This window comes from Cynara cardunculus, assembly GCF_001531365.2.
Source record: "Cynara cardunculus var. scolymus isolate 2C chromosome LG 2, CcrdV1, whole genome shotgun sequence".
NCBI classification, from domain to species: domain Eukaryota; kingdom Viridiplantae; phylum Streptophyta; class Magnoliopsida; order Asterales; family Asteraceae; genus Cynara; species Cynara cardunculus.
This window is the reverse complement of record NC_037529.1, coordinates 60813901-60823471: the sequence shown is the minus strand read 5'-3', so window position 1 is coordinate 60823471 and position 9571 is coordinate 60813901.

Genomic DNA, 9571 nt, shown 5'->3' with positions numbered 1-9571 from the left:
AAACCAAATATAAATTACTTCGCTATTGTACATAAATTAAATTATAAAAAAATTGAATTAAAAAATTACACAAAAAAATTATGAATTTCAAATAGTTAATTTGATACAACAAATATCGATATATTTTTGTCAAATTTTTATGATATCTTCAAATATATATTTTATTCAAAAATAAAAACATCATCGCTTTCTCAAAATAACATAAAACCATATTATAACATCGACTGAGATAAAGAATAAAATGAAATATTAAAATCACAATGTATCTCGCTGCATCGCGCGAGTACGCTTCTGGTATATATATTTATATTCAAATTCCATCATTTGTAGATATCCTAGTTTGTCTGCAAATTGAATATCTCATTTGGCAGTCAATTTACTACTTATATATCCATACATAATATTAGTGGCTTAAACAATTACTCTACTATACTAAGTATGAAGTTTTTGGATTGTAAATTCGTATAAATCTCCTTATCAGCTTTAAATAACATCATAAACTTTACATTTGCAGAAGCATTCTAATATCAGTTCAATAGCCTAACACATATAATGGCTAATTATAAGAACCATAACTCTTCATGTGGTCCCTTCATCTCTTACTTTGATATTATCTGAGATTCACACATGGGATACATAAGCTTTAAGCTTAGTGAGAATTATGCTTTAATGAAGAAATAATCTTTTATACAATATATCATTTTTAGTGCATGAATACTAAATAAATACACTTCGATCCCATATCATGCATAAATAATGTTGATATATAAAACCGCTTCCGTAAGAACATCATTTGGACATTATATTTTAGTGTGAGATCTCATATGTGTAAGTATGACAAACGTTCTCAATAGAATCCTAAATCCTTGGGATTCCGCAAAGGATCTTCTCCCTGGGCTTCCATGGAGGATCTCTCCCCTAAGGTCCATTTGCAAGACGTCCTCCATTCTTATACCCTGTTGGGTATTTAACATGACCATACTTTCGCATGCATAAAACTTTTCATAGACCACATGTACAAAATACATGTATTTCTTATAAAATTCATTATATACATAACATTATCTCATGCAAGGTAAACTTATCAAAACATCGTTTCAAAATATTCATCATGCATGAAAGCATTTAGCACATGTGTATCGTAGTAAATCTCATAATTTACTCTCCTAGATTGCTTAAGCTAGTGCTTGTTTTACCACCGTAACTTGGATGTTGATTTTTCCACCGTAACTTGAATGTAATTCTCTAATTTTTCTTGTGTATTTGTGTGTGTCTTTTATAAAATAAAACGTGTACGCCTAAATAGTAATATGGGAAGCACGAAGTCTCAATTTTGAGAGCGAGTCATTGCATTTGATGACGGTGTACACCGCCTTTTGCTTTCCTTACTTATGCATCCATAACAATATATATATATATATATATATATTGGTTATCATACAACCCTTGATATTTGTGTAACCAATACAACTCAATCTCAACCGTTCATTTGATTTGATTGATATGTGATTTTATAACAAGTTGTCTAAATCGCTTGTTGTTCTTGTGTGCGACTAAGTGTAAATCACTCGTCCTTTGAGCGATTTATGTCTAAATCGCTTATCCCTTGAGCGATGTTCGTTTAAATCGCTTGTCTCTTGAGCGATGTTTGTCTAAATCGCTTGTTCCTTGTGCGATTTATCATCCGATTTAAGACTTAGTTGTGTTAGCGTATTCTAAATCGGACAACCCTCTGTCCGATTTATCTTAATCCGGACAACCTTTGATCGGATTAGAAGTTGAAAGGTTATTTTTCTTTCCTATATATATTCGTCCAATTTTTAACTTTCACTTTTTACTCTCATCTTTATCGCTTGTACTATTCATCATCGTCTCCGGGTACTAAATCGCTCGTGTTCTTCAAAGATTATTCATCGATTTCTCTGTTTCATCTTCATCTCTAAGGTCTTAATCCTATTTCATTTGGACTCGTTTCGTATATTTGGACTGTATTCTTGGACTGATATCGTAATTGAAACTTAAGATGAATACATAATCGAATTGGACTTAATGATAAATCTGAGTAAATAAATGAGTAAATCGTTTCTAATAAACTGTTCAAAATCTTAATAAAAGGTTACTTTTTGTGTAGTTAATCGGTTCTTAGGTTAGATTTTCTTTTTTGATTTTGATTGATTTAATTTTAGAATTAGTTTTTAGATTTTTAGTCGATTAAGGGTTTTGATCGGATTTCTCATTGGAGAACGTGACCGGATTATTAATCCGATCAACCTCAACCGGTGTGCTTGTTCGGTTAAGGTTTTACTTAGATTTTTTCCTTGATTGGTTTTCTCTTGACCGGATTAGTAATCCGGGTGGTTTTTTTTTTTTTTAAGTTTTGACCGAATTAGTAATCCGGGTAAAATTCTTTTACTTAGATTTTTTTTCTTTTAATTTTTCTATTTTTTTTAGTTTAAAGTTTTTTTTGTTTAGTTAATTTTTTTAGATATTTTTTTAGGTAATTTTTTTTAGTTAAATTTAGTTTGATTTGTTTTAGTTAAGATTTGTTTTATTTTTAATTATTTTTAGTCCTTTAATTTTTTTCAAGTTTTTCATTTTTTTAGAAATTTTTTTTAGGTATCGGGTATTGGCATTGAATTTTTTTTATCTAGATCTAACATTTCATAATTTTTACAGGTAAAATGGCTGATCATAACTAGTCTGACGAGGAATCTCACATTCCTTCTGTCAGATCTGACAACATAAATAACCAACCCAGCCAACTAATATTCCTATTCCAGATGAAACCCTATTCTCACAATGCTTTTATCTAGAAATAAAACCCAACAACCACCATTTCAACTTCGACATGCCCTCCGAATACAAAATCATACCAGAAATACTTCGTGGACACCCAATCTCATATTCCCTTTCTGCTAATGTTTCTATCCCGATGGTATACCTTCAACAATTTTGGAACACAATTACCCTTGCAAAAGATGGTGATACCTACTTCTTCGAAGGAAATGTAGATGAATACACAAGTCGACTGACTTTGAAACGACTGAGAAGAATTCTACGTCTACCGGGACCAACCTCGACAGGTTTTGTACAGCTAGTCACTGATGATGAGCTTCGCAGAGATATCAAGAGATTAGGATACTCACAAGAGTTAACTAATCCATCTCAGTTCAAAAGAAGATTTATTCCGTCAATATGGCACCTACTCTTTTCTATCCTCAACCGGTGCCTAACATCCAAGACTGCTGGCATTGGTACCTGTAGTAGTACCTTTCTGAAGTTCATTCCACGGTATTGTGTTCACGCGCCATTACGATTACGCGCTAATCATCTGGAATGAACTAGTCGAGTTGGTCAACGCCAAACCTTTCCCATCAAAAGCAAGAAAGTTTGTGCCATTTCAGAGATTTTTACAACTGATCATTAAAACCATGATGAACGCCAATGAAGACATTCCGGCCAGGGTAAACAGTGAAGTTGGGTCATTGTTGGTCATGACACGTATTCGTCAACACACAAAAGTTGAAGACTTGGATTCAATAATGAAAATCCCACCAGAGTTATTTGCCTTCGCTGATCAGAGGGCTCAGTGCGTAATATATTATAGGAGAGTGATAGATCCTATAGTTCAACCAGAACCGGTTGAACTTACCCCGGGATCAACCCATGCCTTAGCTGAGGGAGAGGATTTAGATTTAGCTGAGAGAGTTCAGGAACATGGGTTACCTGAACAGGGTTGTGAGCAGAGGGAAAATGTGATTGAGAGGGGTAATATGGAGCGGGGAGACTCTGATAAGCACAGTACTTCAACTGACAGTACTTCCACAGCTTCTTCTTCAAGCTCGAAAGATTCTACATCTGATGATAAGGAACTCAGGGTGATGTTGATATTGATGATGATAATGATGATAACAATGATGTTGCTGACAATACTGCTCATCCTGTGGCTTTACAAAATATTCAAGTGGGAGCAGTGATTGAAAACATTGAAGATATATTTCCTGAAATAGAAGGTCAACAGACTTGCCCAAGTCTATAGTCGTTATCTTTCAATGTTGATGAAGAATTTGGTGATACATACGATGATTTCGATCGTTTACTGGATGATATTCCAGTTGAAGGTGATGAGGGAGTTCAAGTAGAAAATGTTGAGAGGATGAGTGAAAGGGAAGGAGAAAAAGATGGTGAGAGTGTGAGTGGAGCTCAAAATGAAGATAATGCTCCTATTCCAGCTGAAACAGTTAGCTGGGCACCCACATTTGCTATCGACATTCATTCGTTGAATGTTGGTATTGAAACAGACATAGCTAGCCCAACTATGCATTTGCACACCCCTCCCGGCCACTCAATTGCTTCTCAACAAGCAGTTGTTTCGATTTCTTAAGGGGACTTAGCATATAATCTATATGCTTCTCATTCGGAGAATGTGGATATTGAAGATAGTAGGCCTCTGCCCCAGCCTACGACATCGATTTTGTGCACCTCGAGTCTAGAGCTGATACACTTAGGTACACACGAGTCGAGAGCATCTGTTGCTCAACCTGCAGTTCTTAGTGAACTTTCCAGAACGACCAGAGTGGAGTCTTTTGACTTACCACAAGGACCGGTCAAAAGTCCTACCAGTGCTAATATTACGCCAACACTGAACGTAGGCACAACAGTTTTTTCAACTGTTGTTACAACTGGTAATCTAAGTGATCCAGGTGTGAGTTTACTCGACTTTGTGTCAAGGGAGTATTTGGACGGCGCCCTAAAGGCTGTTCAGGATCACATGGAAGCTCAAATTCTCAGTTTGAAGAGGATGATGAAGGGAAAGGAGCCGGTAGTTGATGAACAACCATCTGTGCCGTCACCACCGCCTGTGCCTGAACCTCCGAGGATACAAGAACAATCGGTGGATGAGCTCAAATCGCTATTGTACACAAAACTTATGTCTACTCAAAATCCAGATGCGGCTGATGCAGACTCGGTTGGGCTCCTTCGACAACTTGTAGATGAAAACCCAACTGTTCGGGCCTTAGAGTTTTTGGCCTTTCAAGATGTAGTTACTGCTAATTTCTCAAAAGTTAGCAAGCTAATTACATCCATCACTCAAGCCTTGAAGGATTCTATTGATGCTCTATGTGAAAGGGTATCGATCTTAGAAGACACGTGTCGCGCTCAAGCCACCTCCTTGAAAAGAAGGCATGATGATCCGGATGATCCTGATCATCATGAGGGGGAGAGAAAAAGACAGAGGCTGGCTGAGTCGTCTGCTCATGTTCAAAGTGTTGAAAGGAAGCCAGATTCTGAAGCTGTTAATATTGAAAGTCCTGTTCCAGAAAGAACAAGAGAGAGGACTATAGGCCCAGAAATAGTTGAAGATGAAATAGCCATGGAGACAAATCCTATGATCGAGCCAATGGTTGAAAAGTCGGCGGACCCCACAATAGAGACAAGGCTGCTTTTGGATTTGTCTGCCAATGTAGGCTTTAATGAAGCTTTCTCTAAGGAACTAGGTGGAGTTCAAGACTTTGGTGAAGATATAGAAAATATTGATGAGTCATCTGGAATATACTTTGACTTTGAAGCTGACATCAATGAAGATGATCCAATCTTTCCATTCCAGGGTGATCATCAGATTCCTTCTTAACCTTCCACTGTAGTTGATCATGGTGCTTTAGAAACTCCAAGAACGGCATATGATCCTATAGAAATATTTACAAACAATTACGTGCCATTTGCAATCTGAGCTAATGTTCCAGGTTACGATAGAGCACGAATTAGAGAGCCTTACATGGAAGACATCTACTTCGGTATCTTTCTTCGGCACCGCAAAGCTCTTAGCGCAGATAAAATTCTCGGGATTCACAGAGAAACCTGAGAATATCGTTTGGAATATAAGCATTTTCTCAAAGCGAAGAGCCTTCCGATTAGCCAAGTACGGACTAGACATCGCATTGTGTCAATCAAACAAATTGATGCCAATAAACTCCTTAGAGTTTGGTATCCAATGTTTACAGTTACAAGACAGGATGGATGGGTCTGGACGTTCAGCGAAGCTGATTTTTCGAATCTCTATTTAGAAGACTTGGAGCATATGTATCATGAACTACGGAATCTGATAGTAAGAAGAGAAGGAGCAGTTATTGCTCTAGAAGCGATCAAGAGATATATGAAGAGTCATGTCAAAGTATCGATGGTTTTAGATATACAAATGGGTCTTGAAGATAATCAGAAGATCAATAATTTGAAAAGACCAGATCAAGAACTTGATGATATTGAAAGCTATCCTCTTTACATTATACTTGAAGATTTGGAGTTTGGTGTGATCTACGATGCTGAAGGTCGGATAAAGAAGTTTATGAGATTCAGTGAGCTGAACAAGTACAGTGATGGTACTATAAGGATGATGCTTCGTGCGCTAGAAAAGATTAAAGCTGACAACGATAAAGCCGCGGAATCGGAGAGAATGAGTCTAACGGAGAGGTATCTTCTGATTAATGCTCTGAACCTGCTAGATGACAAGTTGCAATACTGGAGTGCCTTAAGGAGGCTTGAGACACTTCTTGGGCTAAGAAAGTCAAGATTCACAATGTCTCAAACTTGAATTCAAAGGAGGAGATTGTTGGGTTCAAGATTGTGCTTAAAATGATTGTATTCAAGTTCTCTCATTTTGTAATAGTTAGCTTTGTTAATTCCTTAGTATAAATAGTGTTTTGTAGTTTAATTGTAATGAGTTCATGTCATTTTGTAATTATTTCTCAAGAAATACACATACAAACTTGGTGAAAATCTCTCTCTCATCTAATTGTGTTCTTGAAGAATTTATCTGATTGTGATTGATTATTGGGATTCACAACTTTTTTTGAGAGAAAAGATCAAACCTTCAAACTTTGGTCAAACTCTATTATTACGTACTGAATATTACAATGAAGCTCCTCTACTAAATTTACACTAAGACTAAGCTATTTATAGGGTCAAACTAGAACCCTCTAGTCAAAGTCAAACTACAAAGAAAGTCAAACACGATGACTTTAAAACAATTATTGACAATTTTATTTTTTCAAGACGAATACAATTTAACACTAATTTTCAGTCATAACAGTTTCCTAATATAAAATATTGATCATAATTAATGAACCATATTCATATTCTATAAATATTCAAATCATAATAAATGAACTCTCATCATTTCTATAAATATCTCAATTTATTGGTTTGCATTGGTTGTACAAATGCAATGGGTTGTATTTGAAACAAACTCTCTCTCTCTCTCTCTCTCTCTATATATATATATATATATGTATATGTATGTATATATATTATGGGGCATAATCAAATTTGAACTCCATATATTGTGATAATCGTGAGAACTGTTACTTTGAGATATTGTTTTACATTTTTTTTAATCTAAAGTTAGGATCTAAGGTATTGATTAACATATATTTGTTTCACGTTGTATATATTTCACATGTACTAGGTTCACATTGTTTTACATGTAATTTTTATTTCACAAACACGTAAAAAAATTCACATTTTGAAACAAAAACATGTAAAAACAAACACATTGCAAACAAATATACGTTAAACAATACATTAAATCCTAACCTTAAATTAAAAATAATAATAATGTGAGATTGTAACGCCCCGGTCCCAAATTTTGCATATACTCATGTATTTCATATAACAAGAACATTCGGTCCCAAATATAATAAAAACTATATTAAAAGAGTAGCTACCAAATTTTTTCCTTCTCAAAATCTCTTTATTCAAAACTTGAACTTATAAGCAACATGTAGGTACAAATTACATCACATTAAAAACCAAATATCCACATGCAGACAATCATACAATTTCTTCATAAATTCCATTTCCCTTAACATCTGATTATCTAACCTGTAATGCATCATTTAGAACACAAAAAATGAGGGTTAGACCGAAAGGTCTAGTGAGAATTCCCTTATTGTCTGCTATTACAGGGTGAATAATCACCAAACACATTTATAAATTCATGTTTGTAAAAATAACAAATATACAACTTTATGATATAACAAACCTCTTTTGTCGCATCTAAAAGATGAGATATTACCAATTTCTCACATCAAGTAACCCAATAAACTCATTTAACACATTCTGATATAACTCATCGCATCAAATAGATCAAAATGTTAATGAATTCAATTCTAATTTCAATGTTAGAACTATCACGGATGCTCCGCCATCTATCACAGTTAACCTGCCAACTATCGTCGATGCCCATTGCAGTTAACCTATCAACTATCGCGGAGTCCCACCATCTATCGCAGTTAACCTGCCAACTATCGCCACTTATCAAGATTTATATGATGCACAAGCATAATGATCAAAGCTTGTAACACACTCTTCGGACAACGATTGGGCGATGAATACTCTCATCGGACAAGACTTGGGCGATGAGCACACTATCCGCCCAAGGCCTGAGCGATGAAAGGTCTATCTGGGCAAAGTCCCGAGCGATGAACAATCCCTCATCTCCCAAAGCTTGGGAGATGAGACCCCAACATCTTTCAAAACTTGGGAGATAAACACGTCTTAACGGACATAATTTTCGAATCCAAACACGTCACATAATTTCATGTATCAAAGTAAATAATGTGTAACGTAATAACACGTACTTTACAAAGGCTTTGTAAAAACTCACCTCGTCCGATATCAACCAAAATCTCACTGAACCACCATCCAGATCTTTCTTTCTTCTTTGAACCGAAACCACCAGAACCTCTCCCAAACCTTTTATCCTCTTAAGCTTTCTCTCAAAACTCCCACCATTCCTCCCAAAACAATCTATATATGCAAAAAGCGGTGTGAGGCGGTATATGGGCATACACCCTACCTCCTCCCCCCCCCCTACGTGAATATTTTACTCAAAACCACAATCCAATACATATCATTGGACCAACCTTTAAAATCACAAAGAAGTGACAAAACTTCATCTTTGGTCCCTCATCTTCTTTCAACTATAAGATTTTACCCCTGAACTTTCCATCAATATTTATTTCGAAACCCGATAAATAAATTTAAAACCGAACATTACAGAGAGAGCACATGATGCACCTGTTCTCAAAGTTCTCATAATTTTTTGGGGTCTCGGATGAAAGGCCCCATATATATCTATAACACCCGTTTTCAATATTATTATAATGATAATATTATGTCTTTTTTTTTAGTATCTTAAATGTTAAAGATAAACTTTAAGCATGTTGATATTATTAAGATATTTTATTAGATATTGAGATATTCACATCAAAGAGAAAAATTAAGATTTTAATATCGAATATTGATATAATTGGAAAGAGGATGTTTTTGAAGATTTAGAAAATATCTTTGTTGGAAACAAAGAAGAGAAAAATATATCTAATTAATATTCATGGAGATGAAAGTATGTAATATAATTTAAAAGATATAGAAATTATTATTAATTAATTAAATTATTATATATATATATATATATATATATATATATGTAAATAGTATATATATCGTTCATATTTCAATATTATTTTTATTTAAGATTCTGTCATTTTATGTCAATTATATAAGGGGTGTTTGG